This window comes from Alexandromys fortis, unplaced genomic scaffold, assembly GCF_014885135.2.
Source record: "Alexandromys fortis isolate MF-2015 unplaced genomic scaffold, M_Fortis_MF-2015_v1.1 scaffold_6, whole genome shotgun sequence".
NCBI lineage: Eukaryota > Metazoa > Chordata > Mammalia > Rodentia > Cricetidae > Alexandromys > Alexandromys fortis.
The window spans coordinates 20,872,365-20,893,746 of record NW_026067902.1 but is presented as its reverse complement, the minus strand read 5'-3'; the positions used below and the strand labels follow the sequence as shown (position 1 = coordinate 20,893,746).

At 43.3% G+C, this 21,382-nt stretch overlaps 1 long non-coding RNA gene across 1 annotated transcript in view; it reads left to right on the top strand.

Moving 5' to 3' along the window:
- LOC126496541 (uncharacterized) overlaps window positions 1-20,640 on the top strand; it is a 28,136-nt gene extending 7,496 nt beyond the window's left edge. Inside the window, exons 3-6 of the long non-coding RNA XR_007590376.1 lie at window positions 365-495; window positions 9,836-9,929; window positions 15,710-16,026; window positions 19,472-20,640. This is a non-coding gene — a long non-coding RNA (uncharacterized lncRNA). The remainder of the gene's footprint in view (window positions 1-364; window positions 496-9,835; window positions 9,930-15,709; window positions 16,027-19,471) is intronic.
- Window positions 20,641-21,382: the final 742 nt, after the last annotated feature.

The following is a 21,382-nucleotide window of genomic DNA, read 5'->3' as shown; positions in this document are numbered from 1 at the left end:
GCAATGGTAGCCTGACTGTTGATGGGTCATGAAAACAGCTTTCTGATCAGACAGATTTGAAGTTCATTACTGGTATTTTAAAGCCAGCCAAAAACCCGTGATTTTGGGAGGTCATAGGCCCTCCAGGGTATAACCTGTTATTGTTATTTTGCAAAATGCTGCCAAATTGCATTCTAAACATTTATGCTTATGCCTGCAGACCTGGGCTTTCCTAACCTTGGTTAGTGAAGTTTCATTTTGTAGTGGGTAGCAGATACATACTCTAGGTCAAAATGCTGAGACAAAGAGATTACATAATCATCCATAATTGGGACAACTTCATTGAACTCCATCCCTCTGTCTCCCTATCCCAATTCCTACCAAGGCTCAGGGAATTTCTCGGAAGAGGAGAAGGGATGTAAGATCTGCAGGATGGCCTGGCTATGGTGTTCACTCACAGCAGCTCCAGTGTTTTCAAGCCTACACAAGATCAAGCCAGCCAAAATCCCAGCTTAGGTAAGAGACGTACTCTCCAGACCCTGTCCGTGTCAAAAAAAACTATTGACAGTTGATTTCCCATGCTCCAATGGATGGCCCTACACTCATCCACATATGGGCAACACTAATTTTATGGGTTATTAAAAAAAAAGATACTGAGTTTGGAGAGGGGCTGTTGGGGTGAGTCTGAGGGAAGCTGAAGAAGGAAATGAGGGTGATATGGGTATAATTCATGGTATACATGTGTGTCATTCTCAAGATGAGAAAAATTTTTTTATTAAAACATAAATAGATAATATACTAATAATAAAAATATTAAAACATTAATACATAGCAAACAATTTCATTTCTATGCATACAAACCAATAGTTATAAACTACAAGTGAGAATTAAAGATATCTACAATGATAAGACAAATACAGGCGATCCAGACAACAAATCAGCAGCTGTTTTGCAAAGACATTAAGTAGAAAATTATAAAAGTTTATTGAAAGCACTTAAAAAAACTTTAAATGAACAAAGAGATGACTATCCTCATCAATTGGAAGCTTCAAAATTCTAAACCAAAGACTTGGTATCTTTTGCTCTCAATTCTGACAACACGGCACATCACAGCTGCACCCTGTGAGACTATGGCTTAATTGATGGGAGGTAGGCTTCACCTGCCAGCTTTTTAAAAAAGACTTCCCAGGTAGTTATAATGTGCATAGGATCACCTGCACAGCTCACTAAACTGCATGCCCTACGTGTCATCCACAGAGATTCTCACTAACAGGTTAGCGGAAGCTAAGCATCTTGACTGGGAAACAGAATCTGAGAACCAAAGACCCAGAGAAGCTCTTGTCCACCAGGAGACACCCATTACCACGTATATGTATCATCAGTACATATGGCAAAAATAGAAAACACCAAATGTCCCCCAGAAGGAGACAGAAAAGTCACATAATATCCCAGCAATGCAATGCTATGTAGCAGGGAAATGTATGCAGGTGTGCATAGTGGATAAGGATCATAACTGCTCATCCCTCTGCATGCTTGCTCCAGCCCCTTTTAAGTGGCAGGTATTGTGTGTGCACTCAGGGCACGCTAATTGGAACACAGAGAGTTAAAGAACTGACAATCAGCTAAATGGTAGTTGGCTTTTTTTTTGGACAGTGCCCTCCGAATGGATTCAAAGCTGCCTCTGTATTTCTTTTCTAAAGAGAAAGCTGTCTCTCTTCTGAAAGGAGCCTGGGAAGTGACTGAGAGGCCGGGGAGGGTAGGAGATGGTGGCCTCTGACTTTGTCATGCAGGTTCCTCCCCCCCTTGTTCTCTTCTGTATGACCCCTGCCCTGCCAAAAACACAACTGCAAAAGTACTCTCATGAAATGTCAACGTTTTGTTGTTTTCTAAATTTGTCTTGGGATTTGGAAGTGCTTCTAACTTCCTGTTGTCCTCCAGAAATGGATGAATTGGTAAATGCGTGGCCAGGAGAGGGGGAGTCCTGGAACTCCCACTCGGCAAGCCTTGGCGGCGACTTGAAAGATGGAGGGAAGATGGGAGGGATGCCCTGTTTGTTTCTCTCACGGTTCTCATGGGCCAGCTGACCTGGCACTTGCCCTCTCAGTCATGACTCCAGTGAGGTTCCTGACCCTGCAAACACTGTGGCAGCCAATGCTAGCGACACCCAGTAGGGCTGCCTCCTAACTGCTGGCGGTGTTCTATGGGGCTGCCCGCTGCTGTCCTCTGCCCTAAAAGCATTAGCCTTAAGAACTCACTACGCATACACTAAAAGTATCCATCTTCTCTGTAGCTGCAAAGATACGCGATTCTGTCCTGGAGCAAGCTGAGAGCTAAATGTCCTTCTGAAAGTCCTGTTTTTAAGTTCCAAGCCCTAGACTCCAAGAATGTGGCTGTATTTGGAGAGGGAGCCTTTACAGAAACAATTAACTTAAGGCAGCATCCTTAAAATGGGCCTGTTTCAGTGAGGTTCCTGCTATGAGATAAAACACGGACCAGAACTGAAACAGGCCCGTTTTAGTTGGGGAAGAAAGCAATTACTCAGTTCAGCGCCAGACCACAGTCCAGCACCGAAGGGAGAGAGGGCAGGCGCTCAACCAGAGCAGAGGCAGGAGGCGTGGGAGATGCCGCTTACTGGCTTGCCCCAGACTCATGTTCTCATACCTCCCAGAACCACAGGCCCAGGGTTCACAACACCCTCGGTGGGCCGAGCCCTACCACATCAATCATCAATGAAGAAAAAGCCCCTATAGACCAATCGGATGGAGGGGGTTCTTCTCAACTGAAGTTCACTCTTTCTGGGTAACTCTAGTCTGTGTAAAGTTGACAAAATAGAACAACACCTGTACATCCGGCATCCTCTTACAAAGATACACACGGACCAAAGACAGCCATGTGAGGACATAACAGGAAGTCAGACATCTGCAAACCAAGGGCGCAGCCCTCAGAAGAAGCAAAATGCAGACACCTTGATCTTGAACTTCCTCCAGAACTCCAAGGTAGTAAATTTCTACTAGTGTCTCTAGTCCCCTCTGGTGCTTGAACAGCAAAAATTCCTTGGGAAGTCCCTTCTGGACTCAAGAAGAAAACAAGAGCCAGGAAACTCTGGGAATATCGGTAACTGCTTCAAGGGCTCCGACTTCCAGTTTTTAAGAAGTGTTACTCTGTCTATGACATAAATTTTTGACCTAAGCTCCAAGTGCAGCCCTCTGTTTACTTAGCATTCAGGAGAGCAGCAGAACATACGATCCATACTTTAGGGAAGCAGCCTTGCAAAGTTCCTCCTGGGTTCCGAGTCCAAAGGACCCTCCGTAGCATCCCAGTTCTTAGCTGTGTGGAAGGAGCTGTCCCCCATGAATCCCAGTTTCTGCTCGGTGAAACAGGTAATAACCCCAAATGAACCTTTGAATTCTGTGTAAGGATTAGAGAAATTAACTGTAAACGTCTGTCTTGCTCTCGCGGGGAAGATGGCGCCTGATGGGTGGTAGAATGATAACTATTACAATGGGAATTGTTTAGAACAAACAGCTTCACACTGAGCCTAGCGACTGCTGAGATCCAACGGGCATGAACTCTCCACCTTCTCTTCAACTAAGATGCCATTGAGAGTCTTGGAACCTTAATTTGCCTGAGATATGACGATGACTTTTATTTATGGAAAATTTTCTACCACCTGCAAATTATAAAATTTCGCCTCTTCTTAAAATTCTTACACCTCCTCTTGCCTTTTGTTGTTTGACGTTTCGCATGAAAACCTTGAAATCAGACAATTTTATTCTTGTTCAGGATTTTTAGCCAAAATAATATTCTAAGTACTTGGCCATTCTGTCTTACATTTTCTATAGGTTATTTTGAGGTTTAGGACATTGTCTTCTCAACCATAGATGCTTATCATAAGCGATTTGGAGGATTTATTCAGGTATTTTCTCTACATTTATCAAGATGTTTATATATTTTGTTTACTTCTGTCTTCAGGACTGCAAATGGCATTCATATATTTAAAGTGTTTTGCTTAGTTGCATCTTAGAAAGCATCCAGCTTAGATAATAATAACTCATTATTTATTGATAATATATCGCTCAGTTCCAGTTAGTATTTTTTTAATTTAACACTTTTATATATTTCCCAATAACTGGAAATGCTATATAATATTCTATTTTTCATCTGTGCCTGGCTTTATTGGGCATCAATCTTTTATTTAACTCATGAAATAAAATGAAAATATTCCCTGTGTTTTGTCACTACCTCTCCTTTGGAAGGATGTGTGGTGGGAGTCACTTCTAAAATTGCTGGGGAGCCCGGCGATGGTGGCGCACGCCTTTAATCCCAGCACTCGGGAGGCAGAGGCAGGCGGATCTCTGTGAGTTCGAGACCAGTCTGGTCTACAGAGCTAGTTCCAGGACAGGCTCCAAAGCCACAGAGAAACCCTGTCTCAAAAAACCAAAAAAAAAAAAATTGCTGGGGATAAAGTATTTTCTTTTTGTCTTTTCTTCTTGGCATGTGTACGTGTATATGGTGCCTGTTCAAGTGTGCGTGCATGTCCAAATGCATGTGTGTGTGTGTGTGTGTGTGTATGTGTGCGCGTGCCAGTAAGTCTAAGGTATACATAGGTGCACATGTGTGTATAGAGGCCTGGGATGGATATTGAAAATCTTTCTCCGCTTCTCTGCCACCGTATTCTTTGAGGCAGGATCTTACAAACAAATATGGAGCTCACAAAATGGCACCACTCAGAGCCTTTAGAGATCTCCTGTCCCCAACTTCTAAGGCTGGAAGTACAGGCGAGCCGCCATGCCTAACCATCCTTTTCATGGACTCTGGTGATATGAACTCAGGTCCTCTTGCTTGATCTGCACTTTAACTTTGATTGGCTCCACAGCCCCTAATTCTTCTTTATAAAAGGACCCTACTCCCAGGAATTGCTCTGGTTCCTTTAATAGTTATATGGCCATTCGAAGCTTTTTCCTGAGTCAGTCTTGTGTACTGTCTTCTGAAAATATTATGTATTTTATCTAATATTTCTAATTTGATAGCCTGCAGTTCTACAAGCTAAAATCTCTTTAAATACAGAATCTGTTAGTATAGTTCCATTTTGATTTCATTTATTCTTTCTCTTTTTGTCGTTCATCAAGTAAACCTTTGTCAATTGTACCAAGTCTTTTGAAAAGTAGACACTTTGTCTCCTGTACTGGCGGAAGCACATTTGAACATTGTGGTATCCCAGCACACAGAGTCTAGTCTGACACGGGATGTGAGTGTCAGGTGCGAGGAAGAGAGGAAAAATCATAAGGAAAAGTGTGAGCAAAAACTAAGTTTAACTGGTGCCAATGGCAGAAGACATTATTAAATGCATGGATCTTTCCAGAAGAAGGGTAATGACAGACAAACAATATACCCTCTAGTTACATCAGCATTCAATTTTTAATTCATTAGAAGAATGCACAGATCATAAAAGTTTGGAAAGTCATGGGCATTTCCCTTCACCTTCTAGTGATTTTAATTAAAACAAACAAGCAAGCATAACCCTCTGTCTTCAACAACATGATTGGCTCCAGTGTTAGAATCTAGAGACACCAAATTTGCTGATTTTTTCTATTTACTGGTCCATATCTGATCTTATGACATGTAGTACTCCATCACTGTTTTTCTTCTCTAATCTGGTGTGGCCGATGTGCTGAGAGTGACTGACCACACACATACAGCAAAAGAGGAAATGTTGAAAGGGATGAGGGCTTTGCTTGCGTTGCTTAACACAGTCCTTCAGATGCTTGGTTGTGAAACAGACTTGAGGGTCACTCTTACCTTCAGAAAGAACTCTCTCTAGTGATCAGCAATTCTAACCCTCACATCTCTGCTCTCACAGCAAATTAAGTTAGGAGGGATGAAAAGAGGGAATACAGTGTCCCACGGGCTCCCTCCATGTATTTTATCCACATATTTAGTAGGACTTCTCTGGTGCTCTTTGAGCTAGAGGAGAATGAGGTTGGTTGCATGATTCTGGAAGAGGGAAAATTAAAGTAGTATTCTGGCCAAAGCACATACTTTGTAAACCCTATATCTCCTCCAGTGCTATAAGAACAGTAAACCCCTAAGACCGTATAAGAATATTTGCTCAAGGAATCACTGAGCAGAACGCCAAAGGCAGAGAAGTGAACAAGATGCTCAGGGAGTGGCAGGTGGTCCTGTGTGGCTGAAAACCGAGCAGCAGAAAGATGACGAAAGAGATGAGAATGGATGGTCTGAAAATGACCATCAGGGGTGTGAAAAGTGAGCGGGTGTGGAGGAAGGCAAACTTGAGGGATCCGCGTTCATCTGTTCAGACAACTGAAGAGTCAGGGAGATGACTCAGTGAGGGACGGCGTGTGCTGCCAGACATGATAACTGAGTTTGAGCCTCAGCTCCGTAACAGGGGAAGGACAGATGCCCTGAAGTTGTCCTTTGATTTCCACACACATACCAAGAAATGCATACCACGGTCACACACACATCACACACAAAAAGTAAATGTAAAAAGTTAAAACAAATGAAGTCTAAATACTATTTAAAATCAACCTATATTTTGGTATGATGATTTGATCTTAACCTGTGTTATATATTGGAATCAAAGAAAAAAGAATGGGAGAGGGAGAGAATAGACAAGCAAAAAGATAGGTAATAGATAATAGTAGATCAATAGATAGATAGATAGATAGACAGACAGACAGACAGACAGACAGACAGATAGATAGATAGATAGATAGTGTATCCCAAGATAGCCTTGAACCTGGACCACCACTAAAGATTGACACAGTAGAATTTGAAAATTCTCAGATGTATGGTGAAAATCATTCTCACAATGCTTTGCAGTTTGTAAACCTTTAAGAAACCCTATGGTTCTCATAGTCAACACAGAGCAGACTCCATAGATGTACTGGAATCCAAAGAACCATTAAAAATCAGCAAAAATATGTCAATTTTTTACATACATATGTATGTATATAAACATAATGGAGTTGATAATTCATACATTCATGAGCTTACTAACCCGAGGATGTCATGAGGTAATCAAAGGTTCAAAGGAGGCTCCAATAAGTTCATATACAAAGTGTTCACTCATTAACTCTTTGCGAGCTGCACTGTATTAACTCATGCATCCCTTAGAGACCAAAGCTGTACTGGGGGTATTACCATAGCAAAAGTTATAGTTGGATACTCTCAAAGCTTACAGTATAGGGTCCTGTCTCTTCCTTCAATGGAAAACTCAGGTACTCAAGCCCTCATTGAAATGAACAACACAGATAAGTGAAATTCCCACGTTACCCCAAACCAGTTACAAAACATGAGGATGTGGGTGATGTTCACGACCATAGGAGACTCTGGATCCTGGGTGGCACTGGGCATGCTGACTGTTACATGGTTAAAATGGGGGACTAGCTAACAGCTGCATGATTCCTGGAGCAGACACCATCATATTCAGTGTCCAGGAGAATCCCGAAATTATAATAATTATTTTGATATCATTTTCCTATCCTCCTGGGTGAATAAATTGGATTCTGAGAGCCTTAATATGCCCAAAGTTCTAGAGATTTGTGTGATCTGACTGAGGTATGTCTATCTCTTAAGCTTGTGGTCTTCACACTATCTGATGCTTCTGATAGACTACCAGCCGGAAAGAAAGACTGATACACCATCATAAGCAACCCCATGACAAGAGAGAGGGGCCTGTGACATCCCTGTGTTTGAAGAGCTGCATGTCACATGAGTAAAAGTATTGCAGATCAGCTCATCTCACAAGCTGCGACAACCAGCAACCAGAGGGCAGGGCACCCAACCTGGGGCGCACGAGATGCTCACGTTGACATGTCCCTGCTAGCGTGTCCGCTGATGCGAGGAATGCTGGTTCACTGAGTCACCCTGGCATTGCTTAACAGATGCCGCATTCTCAACAGCCTGGCATGCTAAGTGATGAAAGCGAATGAATAATAAACACAAGAACGTGAGTCGTCAAAAGGCTGATGAATAATCAAAGCTACATTACCTGTTGTATAAGCCAGAACTCATAGAATCAGCTGCCATTAGCATCACAGACTGCTAAGCCCTAAGGAATCACATGGCAATACACACGCTGTCAAAACGCACACCAAATCAAATGATACCCAGTTGGCATAGAGAACCGAGTGTCAAACCTTTAACGCCCTAGTCTTATTCAGATAAATTGCCCACAAAATGTGTGGCTTTACCAGCAACACATACATAACCTCGACTGACAACTCCAGACAAGTGGGCATGGAAAACAGCAAAACACACTGAGATTACCGTATTGCCTCCAGCTGTGGCCACCGCTGGAGCCTCACGCCATATCGTCCTTTCTGGACACTCCACCCATACTCAGACGGTCTTCCTGGAACACAGACGTTAACTGCTGAGTTCCTATACCAAGCCTTCTGTGGTTTGGTACATTATTAGAAGAGTTAAATCTTATGGCCATATCTAACCACCCTTGTCAGCTTCACCTTCTGTGTTCCCAACTGTCTTAGCATGCTTTCTCATTACCTTGATTAGAGGTTAAAGGTCATCATCTAGGGGAATCAGGGCAGGAACTCAAGGCAGAAACCTGGAGGCAGGGACTGAAGCAGAGACCATGGGGGAGCACTAATTACTGACTCGCTGTCCCTGGCTTACTCAACTGTCTTTCTTAAAACCCAGGATATTCTTTCTAGACATTGTGTTGCCCATAGAGGACTGGACTCTCTCACATCAATCATCAAACAACACAATACCCCCACAAACATGCCCACAGGCCAATCTGATGGAGGTGATTTATCCCTCGAGGCTCCCTCTTCCCAGACGTGTCAAGTTGGCAGCCAAGATTTGCCATCATAACTCACAGCTGTGTGTCAGAGTTTTACCACATAGCTCAGCTTTGCCCAAATCACAATCTGTTTCCCCACCCCCAGCCTATCTATCACTGTAGATAATTTCAGTCATCCTGAGGAAATACTTGTATGAAATTGTCCTTATAGAACTCATGCAATGACTCCATGCAACGAAATGTGTTTTTAACATTTACTTAGTATTGGTTGACTGGATGGATGAATGAATATGCTTATCCTCTCTCCAAAAACATTTGCTTTCTATAATTCTAAGAATCTGTGGAGAATCAAATGATCACCCACTGGCCCGGAATGATTCATCACACCCCATACTGTTCACTTCCCCACTGCCAGCCCATATCACAACACCCGGTCTGTGGGATTCTGCTGTCACGCTAGCCCTAGTTCAGGTTCTAAGCATAGGACTCACCTTCTCAGCCCATGTGGCCACAAGGAGCAGTCAGTTGCTCACCTTGCACAAAACTGACCTTCGGTAAATGTTCTATTGAAATCTTAAAATTCAACAAGCCTTTTCAAAAGCCTTATGTTTGTCTTAAAGTTTAGTATGTGGTTTTAAACCTCGCAGCTCACAGCACACACGGAAGAATGCAGTTACTACAGTGTGTTTCATTTGTTGGTGAAGAAAGCATGACAGTAAGAACCAACATCTACTTTGTCAAGTCAAAGTCAAACTCAAAAGACAAAGCAAAGAACACTATGAGGTTTAGCAAATGCTTTATGGTGCAGAACTGGCTGCCTCTACCTCTTCAGGCAGACCTTGGAGACCAAGACAAAGAAGGACGCAAGGTGTGGGCAATATTACAAATGGCGCCGTGCCCACAGACATGGTATTGTTTGTGTACCTTGGGAGGAAATGAAAGTGGAAGTGAGCAAGTGTGTCACTGCAGTGTGGAGACGGGATGATGTGAACACGAAGACAGTACTGATGGCCAAAACCAGCTCTGTCTTCTTGGTGCGTGTCCTAAAAGTGTACCTTACCCTTTCAGAGACTGCCAGATGCTCAAACAATGGCATAAAGGACAAGGACAGATGCAGAAAAATTGAGGACAAACCCCAAAATGCGTTGAGCCAGTAACCATGGTGAGTGCATGATACCATATCCTTATGCCATTCAAGTGCTCAGTGTGCTGAAGTAGAAGCAGGTTTAAAGGAAAGCTTAGCAAGGCCCCCTTCCCAGAGGGATCAGAGGGATGTGGAAGGGGAGGCAGAAAGCCTGTAAGAGCCAGAGGGGACGGGTGACACCGAGGAAGTAGTGTCTTCCAGACACAGCGGACTGACGCACATATGAGCTCTTGGGGAGCTTACTGAGGCAGCCTGCACAGGGCCTACACATGTCTAAGCCAGATGGGGTCTCAGTGCTGAGAGGGGGAAGTGAACACGAGCTCCCATGCCCAGCCAAGTAGCTATCTCCAACTGACAACGGCTTGCAAAGGAAAATCCAGCTCTTTCCAATGGAGTCCCACTGCCTATATTAAGCCTGGCAGGCAGGCTTACACGCAGACAGAACATTGCATACACAAGAAATAAATAAATATTTAAAAATAAAACACATTCTTTAAAAAGAACATATTGTGAGAAAAAAAAATTATTTGCAAGAAAACACACAAAATAAACGTGGAATAATAACAAGTGTATTGTCACACATTTGTCTGCTGTCTACATGCTCTAAAACTGTCCAGTTTTAGTGGGGAAGGGGGGCTGCTATGAGCAAACATAACACATGGCAGGGCTAGGAGAGCTGTGGTTTGTCTTCTGCCCTTCCATTCTTAGTGAGAGGGCCAGACTTTATGGGACAGCGAGCAAAATGTATGCCCTCGTAACAGAAGGGTTATATTTAGCTTTAAAAATGAAGAAGAAGAGAGAGGAGGAGGAGAAGGAGGAGCAGGAGGAGGAAGAGGAGGAGGCAGGGCAGTGGTTGTTGACATTTCCCAGGACAGAATTCATGCCAAAGACCATTGGAAGTTCTATACTACAGGGAGGAAGACGAAGCCCACACATGACTACATGTCCTTCGCAGACAAGTCAGCCTGCCAGAGCCACCCAGCTCCCATGCTAAACCCTTCCCTGCTCTCGTCCTCTCACCACTGGGGCCATTCCTGGAACTCCCGTGCTCCACAGGTGTGGCCAGGACGCCTTGCTCATTTGCACAGGCACACCCTTCTGCTGACCACATCAGACGCCAGGCCCATAGGACAGGGCCGCACAGTAAATACACACGTGCACACACACTTACACAAATCTGATGACCTGAGACTGGTTTGCCCAACTGTAGTTGGGAATATGTCAAAGCAAGTTCTAACCAAATGCCTTATCTCTGGGTTTGTCTTCCACTTAATGCGTGAGTCACCCTTGGAATCAGACAACTTAGCTTTTCTGTCTATACTCTATTTCCTCCTTTAGACCCATGTGTCAGAAAGCCTCAGGCTCCAAGTTTATCTGAGTCCTTTTGCTGGGCCTCAACAAACACAAGTTTTCTTTGAAGGCCACCCCATAGCTGTTGTGTGCATAAAGAAAGAGGGAGAAAGCAAGGCTGGGGGAGGGGTTTGATGACATCACCCCGGTGGCTAGTACTAGTTAGTAGGTAAGACAAGAAAAACATCTATCTTACACTAGGCGAGGTCTTGTCACTCCACAGGATAAGCAGCTGGCTTTTAAATCAGGTAATAGTGGCATTACTGGTCATCCTGTCTCCATCACCAAGGGGCAACACTTCAGGGTAGATATTTTTTTATCTGGAAGAAACATAGCTTTTTTATAAAAAAAAAAAAAAAAAGACTAAAACTGAACACTTCGTGCAATTATAAGCTATTGCGTAATTAAGATCTGAAAACTGTCTATACCGATATAGTGAAATCAAAGAACAAACTGTGCTTCCTTCCAAATTTTTGCTCGTTGTGGTCAAAATTATGCCACTTTTCACTGTGAGACGTGGGGCAATTGCTTAACTGTACTAAGCTCAACTTGGCCCGACTTCAAAACTGAAGATTTCAATCTTTACTCAATGTCAAGTTTCCATAAAACTCTGTAGGCACATGAAGCAACACAGGTCACAGAGAAGATGCAAAGCCTCCCCGGCCTCCATACACAATCTCTTCATCACAATCTCCTCAGCTGCTGAAGACAGGGAGCAAAGACTACACCAGCAGCTGTGGGAAACCTCGAGGAAGGAGTGGTTCCCAAACACAGCGAGGCAGATGCACATATGAACTCATAGTAACTGTGAGAGCATGAATATAACCTGTGCAGGACCCAGCCAGACAAAATTCCAGCATGGACAGAAGGAAGATGGACACATAATCCCATATATTAGTTAGTCGTTTGATAGATGCTGGTTGAGAGACTCGTCTTCAAAATAATTAAAAAGTCTACTACACGTCAGGGCAGAGGACAGACCCCAAAACCAAGGTTAGCTGGACAACACAAGCTGAACTGATGGAGGAGGAAGAAAGGAAAGAAGTCATCTCAAAGTCGACTGTGAAGGGATTTGAGCGTAGAAAGGATGGTCAAAGGAGTTGACTGTGGTGAATGTGTTCAAAATACACTGTATGAAATTCGCAAAGAATTACTAAAATAATTATTTTTAAATACAAGGAGGGTGCTGGATATGTGCCTCAGTGTTTAAGAGCACTGGCTCTTAATTCTGCTCTTCCAGAGGAACTGGGTTCAATTTCCAGCACCCACATAGTGGTTCACAACTGTAACTCCAGTTGCATGGAATCCAATCCCCTCTCCTGGCTTCCTCAGGCACTGGCCAAGCACATGGCACACAGACCTACATTCAGGCAAACACTTATACATATAAAACAATAAAATAAATTTGAATTTGTTTAAACAAACAAGGTAGGTAAGACTCAAGAGGCAATACCCAAGCTTGACTTTTTTCCACCATGTGGACATGCATGTACACATATGTGCCTGCACCCATATATGTCTCCGCCCACACACACGGGGGCATGTCTTCATCCAAATCATGAGAGCAGAATTCTATTTGTATTGGGCTTCTAATTCTTATGCACCTTCAAATACAACTGGAAAGACAGAATTACCTCTTCTTCCTTTGACCATACAGTGCAGTATCATAGTATACAAACTGAGAAGGGAAAATGGGGTACTCTTAAAGAAGAGAGGCTCAGGGGAGTTTTGTAGAGTCCCTGGTTGGAATAGAAGAGCTAATAATAAACACAAAGATTAATCAATGGGGCTAAGTGGTTATTATTGTTCTGGCTACTGTGACTATTATTGCTATATTACAAATCATTTTCCAGGTATACCACCTGGAGAGGGGTATTATCTGCCATGCTAGAGTCGCACAAAACAGTGTGCAAGATGGAAGGGCAGGTTTAATTTCAACTGTGAGTCTGAGTAGAGATGGACTTTTGTTGATTTATACAGGTTGATCATTTTTAACGTTGGTAGCTATGTACAAACCCCAGAACTTCATAAATGAGCAATATATGGAAAGAAACAAGGAAGAAGACCTGAGATCATGGCAGGGGCTGTTGGGAAGGAAAAAGTACCCAAGGGAAGGAAGGAGAAGTGTGAGGAAGGGGCAAAAAAAATCTGTGGACAGGACAAGGGCATGGTATATGTATATATGAAAGTGGCAAGTTAAAATCCATTCATTCATACAATTAGCACATCCTAGTGATAATAAGAAGGAAATAAAATGTGTTGAAGTTCCGTATAAAACACAAATTATTTGGAATAAAAGTTAGATTGACAAAGTCAATCATTTACAAGCTAAAATTAAAAAAAAAAATCCTCTTCCCTCCTCTGATAGTCGGCATGGTGATTCCTTGGTCTGGAGACCTTCCTGGCTCTCTCTGCAGTATTGCTTGCTCTGTGGGATGCTGTCACACAGAGTGCAGTGACTTCCTCTGTGGTCTCTGAAGGGCAGATGTTGCTCTGTTCTGCCATGGATCTCACTTAAGACATAAACAGAGCGGGAAGAGACATTGCATCACACAACCAATGATAGCAAGCTAGCGCACAAGGGGAGCCCTGAAGTGTGGACATTCAGGCCTCTCTAATGCGTCATACAGGATCAATCATCCCCGTGACCTTTACACCCACCATCTTTTCTCATGAGGACTATGCTAGCCAGCTTTTGTCAACTTGACATACCTGGGGAGAGGGAATCCCATTTGAGGCTGCTTCCATCAGCTTGGCTTGTGGACATATCTGTGGAACATTTTCTTGATTCGTGATTGATTGGGATGGTGTACCCCCTGCCCCGTCAGCAGTGCCACCCCACAGGAAATGGTACTGAGCTGTATATGAAAGTTAGCAGATCAAGACCAGCTCTCCTCCATGGTCTCTGCTTCCGTCTCTGCCTCCCAGTTCCCACCTTGAGCTCCTGCTTTGCCTTCCGACAATATTGGACTGCAACCTGTAAACTAAATAAACTCTTTCCTTCTCTAATTTGCTTTTGGTCATGATGTGTATCACAGCAACAGCGAGGCCAGCTAGAACTAAGCCACAGCGAAGAACCTAAGAAACCCACTCATAGAACCTAAGTGGAAGTTAAGAAAGAATTGTGTAGAAATTACAATAAGAACACCCCTGGTTTTAAATCTAATGAGGATTTTTACTCATTCTAAGCTTCAGCTTCTTTGTCCACAGCTAGAGCTAATATTTTTATTGGTTAATAATAACTTTTTCCCAACTGAAAGAAGCTTACTCTAAAAATAAGGCTATACAGGTAAGTTTTTAAAGGAGGCTTCAAACATCATCACCAGTACAAGTGTGATGTGGAATTCCCCTCTGTATGCTATGAATATATTTTATTATTATTGGTTAATAAAGAAGCTGCTTTGGCCTATGGCAGGGCAGAAAAGAGCTACACAGGAAAACTAAACTGAATGCTAGCAGAAAGTAGGCAGTCAGAGAGACACCATGTAGCTGCTGAAGGAGAGAGATGCCAAAACCTTACTGGTAGGCCACAGCCTCGTGGCAATACACAGATTAAAAGAAATGGGTTAATTTAAGATATAAGAGCTAGTGAGGAATACGCCTAAGCTATTGGCCAAACACTGTTGTAGTTAATATAGTTTCTGTGTGATTATTCGGGTCTGGGATGCTGGGAAACCGACACGCAGTCTCTGCTTACACAGGTGTTCAAAGTTGGCCCTTTCAGCATGCACAGCAATAAGAAATATTAACTTCAGTGGGCAAGAAAAGTGTGTTTTCCCCTATTACCTTTGACCCTAAGACTCTGAAAAAAATCAAATGGTTTTTCAGATCTTTTGGTCTACCAGGCTGTGCTGCAGCAAAGCATGGGCAGAGTTTGTCTATGACTCCTTTTCCACTCCCAGTGGAATCAGAATAGTGATAAAGGACAAAACTTTATTATAACACATGTTAGGGATGGTGGTTCGGGTGCTTCATTTATGGGAAACTATGGTTCTCAGTATAACGACCATTGTAATGGGGTCTTCAAGGGATACCAGACTTATCTCATATTCCAACAGAAACCAGTTAGGATTTATAGCCAAAGGGGAAGCAGTAGACAGTGCAAATGAAATTCCTATGAGGAAACAGCAAAGATACAGTGTTGTCTGGCCAAGTCAAGGCCATGGAATTAGTGTCAAAGGTGGCCCAGGGTGATAAGACATAGTCTTATGATGGTAGACTTATTGTCTAAACTTAGCAGAATTGTTATTCAGAGTACTTTACAAAAACAGAGGGGGTAGTCTGTCCCCATCAGGCAAAGTGTTCTAAGGAGCCTGACCAAAAGGTAGGTGTTTGCATAAATGAATTGTTGGTTAAACAGCTGGTATTCTTCTCTAGATGCTCATATGTTCATAACCCTTCCTGGCCATCAGCTCATCCTGTATCTTATCGAGTTATTTCTCCCACAGAATTCTGTTGCTTTTCCTTGTGCTGCATTCATATGAGTGAAGAAGGCTGGGAGAGGAGGGTCGAGGCCATAGCTCAACCCAGAGACCGAAGAGGAAGCTCTGGAAAGAACCTATGCCACAGAATCAGCATTCCTCTGAGTTGGGATTGTTCTAAATGCACTGCCCCCACTGAAGCCTGCATAGCTCTATACACTTTCATCTCGTGAAGAGGAGCAGCACTCTGAAGATGGGTAGGAGCTTCAAAGATTAAATAGAAGACATAAAAAGGATTCTACTTGTAAAAAGCCTAGAATCAGCTGTTGGAACAAAGTGCCAAGGTAAGGGATACGAACTTTTCCCAATAGGTAAGGAATAGCCAGTGAAGATTTGGAGGGCAAAGAAATGGGAAAAGTTCACAGCATACAGCTGTGTACTTTAAGGATTTATTTGAGAGCAGAATCCAATCAAAATCAAGGTGTCATACAAAAGATCATAGCGTCTAGATGCAAGAGGGTTCCCCTGACACTACACAGTGCCTTCTTTATTAGACAAGTAACTAGAAAAGAAAACTCAGAAGAGATGTCCAGAAGGCATGCATACTTCAGGATACCATATGAAAAGTAGTGTGTTTTAGGATCACTTCTGTTGCTATGATAAAATCCCCTGGTGAAAAGCAACTTGGGTGAGAGAGGACTGGTTTTAGCTCCTAAGTCCAGTGCATAATCCTTCACACAGGAAAATCTGAGCAGCATGAAGTTGATGGAGCTGATCACACTATATTCACATCAAAAGAAGAAATGTGTGTATACCCACTTGCTGGCTTTTGCTCAGTTCAATTTCTCCACTCCTACAGTTCAGAACACTTTGTCTATGAAATGGCATTGCCTACAGGAGGCTGGGTCTTTTCACATCAATTAACTTCATGAAGACAATTCCCCCACAATTCCTATGGGTGCAAACCTATGTTTCTCTGGGTCTATGTGTGTTTCTTGTGCTTTTTCTTTAGCCCTTTTTCTGCTGTCTATTTGTTTTGTCCTGTTCTGGTTGGTTTGGTTTGGTTTGGTCTTATCTTATATTACATTCCCTTAGATATCTGCTTTATTTGGCTAATGGGAGACAGAAATGAGACATCAGGATACCAAGAGAACTGGGAGAAGATGGGGGAGGAAAAACAATTAGAATATATGAAAAGTCTATTTTCAATTAAAAGGACAGTTCCCACAGACAGGCACCCATAGACTAATCCAATGTAGACAACTCCTCACTGACACTCTCTTCCCAGGTGATGCTTATGTCAAGTTGACAAAGAAAATCATCACATCATGTAGTTTAGTCTAAAATTGAATGAAATTGGTACAGATAAAAATTTTGGAAAGAAAATAGAGGGAAATGTGTTCCAGCTAACTAACCTTTGAACACAGAAGAAAGGGAGCCTAAGAAAAGGAAAGAGCACAGAAGACAATTGGGTCACCAGGGGAACATACTTCTTAGAGGATAATTTCCAAAGTAGCAAGTGAATAAGGATGCAAAATGCAGCAGCAGGAAAAAGATTGAGAAAAAGACTATTTGAAAAGGCTGGCAGAAAATGTTAGTGGGAATTTCGGGATGTATCGGGAGCTGAATTTGAAATAGAAGCATTTGGGCTGAGGCACACATGAAATGATTTCTCCCTACAGAATACCTTCTGCTTATATGTTCGACCTGCTCCCTCGTGCTTTCAGCCAACATGGACTTACCATGGCGTTGTTGGAGCTCTTCTCCGAATGATCCATCTTTTTGCTTTTGCACATACTGCAAAATGCTTTGTGTGTCCATCGTGCTCAGAGTGGGTCTATTGTCGGGTCATAACACCCTCCAGAGGTCCTGTCACCTATAACCGAGAAGACTGGGTCACACCATTCCCTAGTTTGACTACCTGAATCTTTCCCACCACCATGCATATAAAAGAGCCTACAGAAACGGCAAGCGATGACTAAGGTCATCTTCAACTGGTACCTAACTTCTGTAGCTGAAGCTTCCAACAAAACTCAGCAAGCATTCTGTAATAGAACTGAGCTTAATGGCAAGTCTTTATCAGTTTTTTTTTTTAGATTTTTTTAATTCATTTTAAATAACAACTGCAGTTCCCCCTTTGTCCCCTTTTCCTGTTCCCCCCACCTCCCCCACAACCTCCCCATCCACTCCTCTGAAAGAGTAAGGTCTCCCATGGGGAGTCAACAAAGCCTGGTACATTAAGTTGAGATAGGACCAAGTTCTTCTCCCTGCATCAGGGCTGAGCAAGGCATCCCATCATAGGGAATGGGCTTCAAAAAGCCAGTTCATGCACAGGGTTAGATTCTGTTCCCACTGCTAGGAGCCCCTCAGACAGACAAAACTGTCACCCACATTCAGAGGGCTAGTTCAGTCCCCCAAGCATGTTGCCCGGCTGTCCGTCTAGAGTCTGTGAGTTCCCGTGAGCTCGGGTTGTCTCTGTGGATTTCCCCTTCATGATCCTGACCCCTCCTTGCTCATATAATCCCACCTCCCTCCCTTTGATTGACTCTTTGAGCTGGGCCTCATGCTTAGATCTCTGCATCTGCTTCCAACAGTGACTGGACAAATGATGACAATTAGGGTAGTCACCAATCTGATTACAGAGGAAGGCCAGAGTGTCAGGTGAGGTCATCCTTGTGGATTCATGGGAAGTTCCCTAGCATCAGGTTCCTCCATAATGGCTCCCTCTATCAAGTTATCTCTTTCATTGCTCTCCCACTCTGTCCTTCTCAAGATCACTGAATTCAATTCCCTATCAGTTCTTAAGAAAACACTGAGAATGGGAGGTAGAACCAGAGTTCAAGACTATCCTCAGCTATATAAGGGTTCTGAGGCCAGCCTGGTCTAAATGAAACTTAGTCTCAAAAATGACAAATGAACATGAATGAACTGAAAATGAGACATCTCAGGATAAAATGTATAATGTATTTATATAATGTATGTGTTTTGGGGTGACGATGCTGGTCTTTGAAGAAATTCAAATACCAAATTTAAAGCGCTTAGACTGGAATTCCAAACTCTACACAATCTAAGCATTTCTTTCTTCTCCAGCATCATCGGTTTGTCTCCCTCGAGGACTATTCCACCAATCACTCAAAAGTAAACGTGTGACAAACAGGATCTTACTCTAGGCAGGCATCCTGTCAATCATGACACCAAGTGCCCGCCAGCCCACCTCCTCCAGCAAACCTTCCTGCCTCTGATTCTTAGCTGGCCAGTTTCCTCTCCTTCTCAGGAAGGCCTTTGCTCTGGTGACTAAATACACACATAAAACACCTAGCCTGGTGTATGCAGGTATTTAGAAGCATACCAGAAATTCAATAGATGGTCAGTCAACGTTTAAAGTGACAGGATTCATATTTTATTATTCAGCTGAAGTTGCATCTCACAATACACTCTCATGATAACACTGTCTCGTTGCTCAGGTCTATGTGGTTCTTAAAGTACTTGACCTTGCTTATGTATCGTATCTATTAGATGAAATTCCTCTTCTATTTAATATATAGAATTCCTATTGGGGTGGCCTATTATATTTTATACTCCCCAGAATATGCCCCATACCACCTAATGGTAATAGTCATTTCTATATGATTGTGTGTGTGAATTTAGAGGACCTAAGAAAATATCTGTGGTGAATGGGCAGTCAGAGTCTTTTCATTGCCAGAAACACGAATGTTTGCGACAGCCCAAATGGAAGGTATGCGACTACAGAATTCCCTTAGCTTTGATGGTACCTTTGTTTTTTCCCAGTCTAGGTTTATTCCTCTCAGAACCTGGAGGGTGAACTTTCTGTTCATTATCCCGCCAGTCCAGCAACAGAACACCTCCAGATGACCATGTCTTCGGTTTTGCTTTGTTAGCTATCGCTTAAGTGGGAGCTGAGCCCAGGCTTTGCCTCTGTAACCTATTAACTGGCGTAGTCTGGTATCAACGCGGCTGGCTGGTGTCTGGCAATAGATACCATTGGCCGATGTTCTGACCACGCAAAGAAGTGATCACATCTGTTTGAGAGGTAACCACCAAAGAATGTCGGCGAGAAACACCCCAGGGAGAAGAAATGCATCTGCCTCCTTAGATGGTCGTTTCGGAAACCAGAAGACAAATGACAAGATGGAATAGCACACTGGTGGAATCCGTGCTAGTACTGGGAAACAGCTTGCATATGCAAGATGGGCCTCATATCTGCCACCCCTGGATCAGAGGAACTGGTGCCAATAATGGTAAGTTTCCTAGTATGACTAACTGACCGAGTGACTAGCTGACACGTCCCCCATTGTGCTGATGGGAAATGAGGTGTTGATGTAAGGAAACATTTGGGGCGCGACCTCCCTTGCTGCTCTGAGGTTCCCCTCCCCTTAACAAGTCCGGGGGGGGGGGGGAAGGGCAAAAAGGCTTCATCTTCAGCTCAGGAGTCCCACTGCTATTGTTAGCTCTCACTCCAGAGAGAACAAGGAACAAGACTCGGAAAGGACACTCCTTTTGGTGGATTAGCTTGGAATGTATAGGAATAATCCTTGATCCTGTATATCAAAATGTATTCCAAATCTCCAATGTAAAAGCTTTCCCTTAGCTATTAAAAACCCCATTTTTCTAGGGAACGTCTAAGAATATGCATGGGTCACTCTAAATGATAATACTGAAAGGAGTTTAAAAGTTGCTTACACCTGAGGCATTAGCTCAATTAGTACAGTGCTTGTAGTGCACACATGAGGACCTAAGTTCAAATCCAGGAACAGTTCTGAAAACCTAGGCATGGGACACCAGTTTATAATCCCAGTTCCTGGAAGGGAGAGACAGATGGATCCCTAGGGCTCACTGGCCAATCAGCCTAGCCTAACAGGCTAGCATCAGGCCAATGTGAGACCTATCTCAAAAGAAGACGAGAGGCATTCTTGAGGAACAACAGCTAAGGTTGTCCTCTGCTTTCACACACACACACACACACACACACACACACACACACACACACACACATTGTCTACGCATGTACATTCACACACAGTTACATAGCCTACTAAAGTCTCACAGAGAGCAGCAACAGATCAGACCCCCTCCTTCCTGCGTTCCTGACATGCAGTTTTTGACTAAGCCCATCAGTTGGGGTCCCTCTGTTGATTCATATAAAGCTGCCGTGTGGGCTCCCCTCAGCTGAGTCATAGCCCGAGACATAATGAACCAATTAGCCAGCAGGTGCTGACGACTTTCACTCTACTTCTCACTCACACATTAATTACCCGTGCAATAAAAACCCCGTAGTTATCCAAACTCCTTTGCTCAGGCAGGCCCAGAAATGCGCTGAGGGGTGTAAGGGGCAGGGGAAGACAGCTGCCCCAAACAACAGAGCACCTCACTCTGCCTGTCGCATCCACATCTGCTCTTACTTAGTGTCGTGATCAAATTCACCTGGGAGCCTCGGAGGAGGGTAGGGAGGGACACTTTCAAGTCGAGGAGACCACTGAGGAAACTCCAGCACAATTCCTATGGGCCTGTGTGAGTTCGCTTGGTTGATTTATGCTGGGAAGAGGCTCTGACTAGCTAAGCAGAGTGACAGCCCCGGCTTTGCTAATCACCAGTTGCAATAAAATGACTTTAATCTCTGCTGCTTCTGGCTTTTTATTTTTTTTACACTTGGTTTTGTTTTTCCCTGTAATAATGAAGACA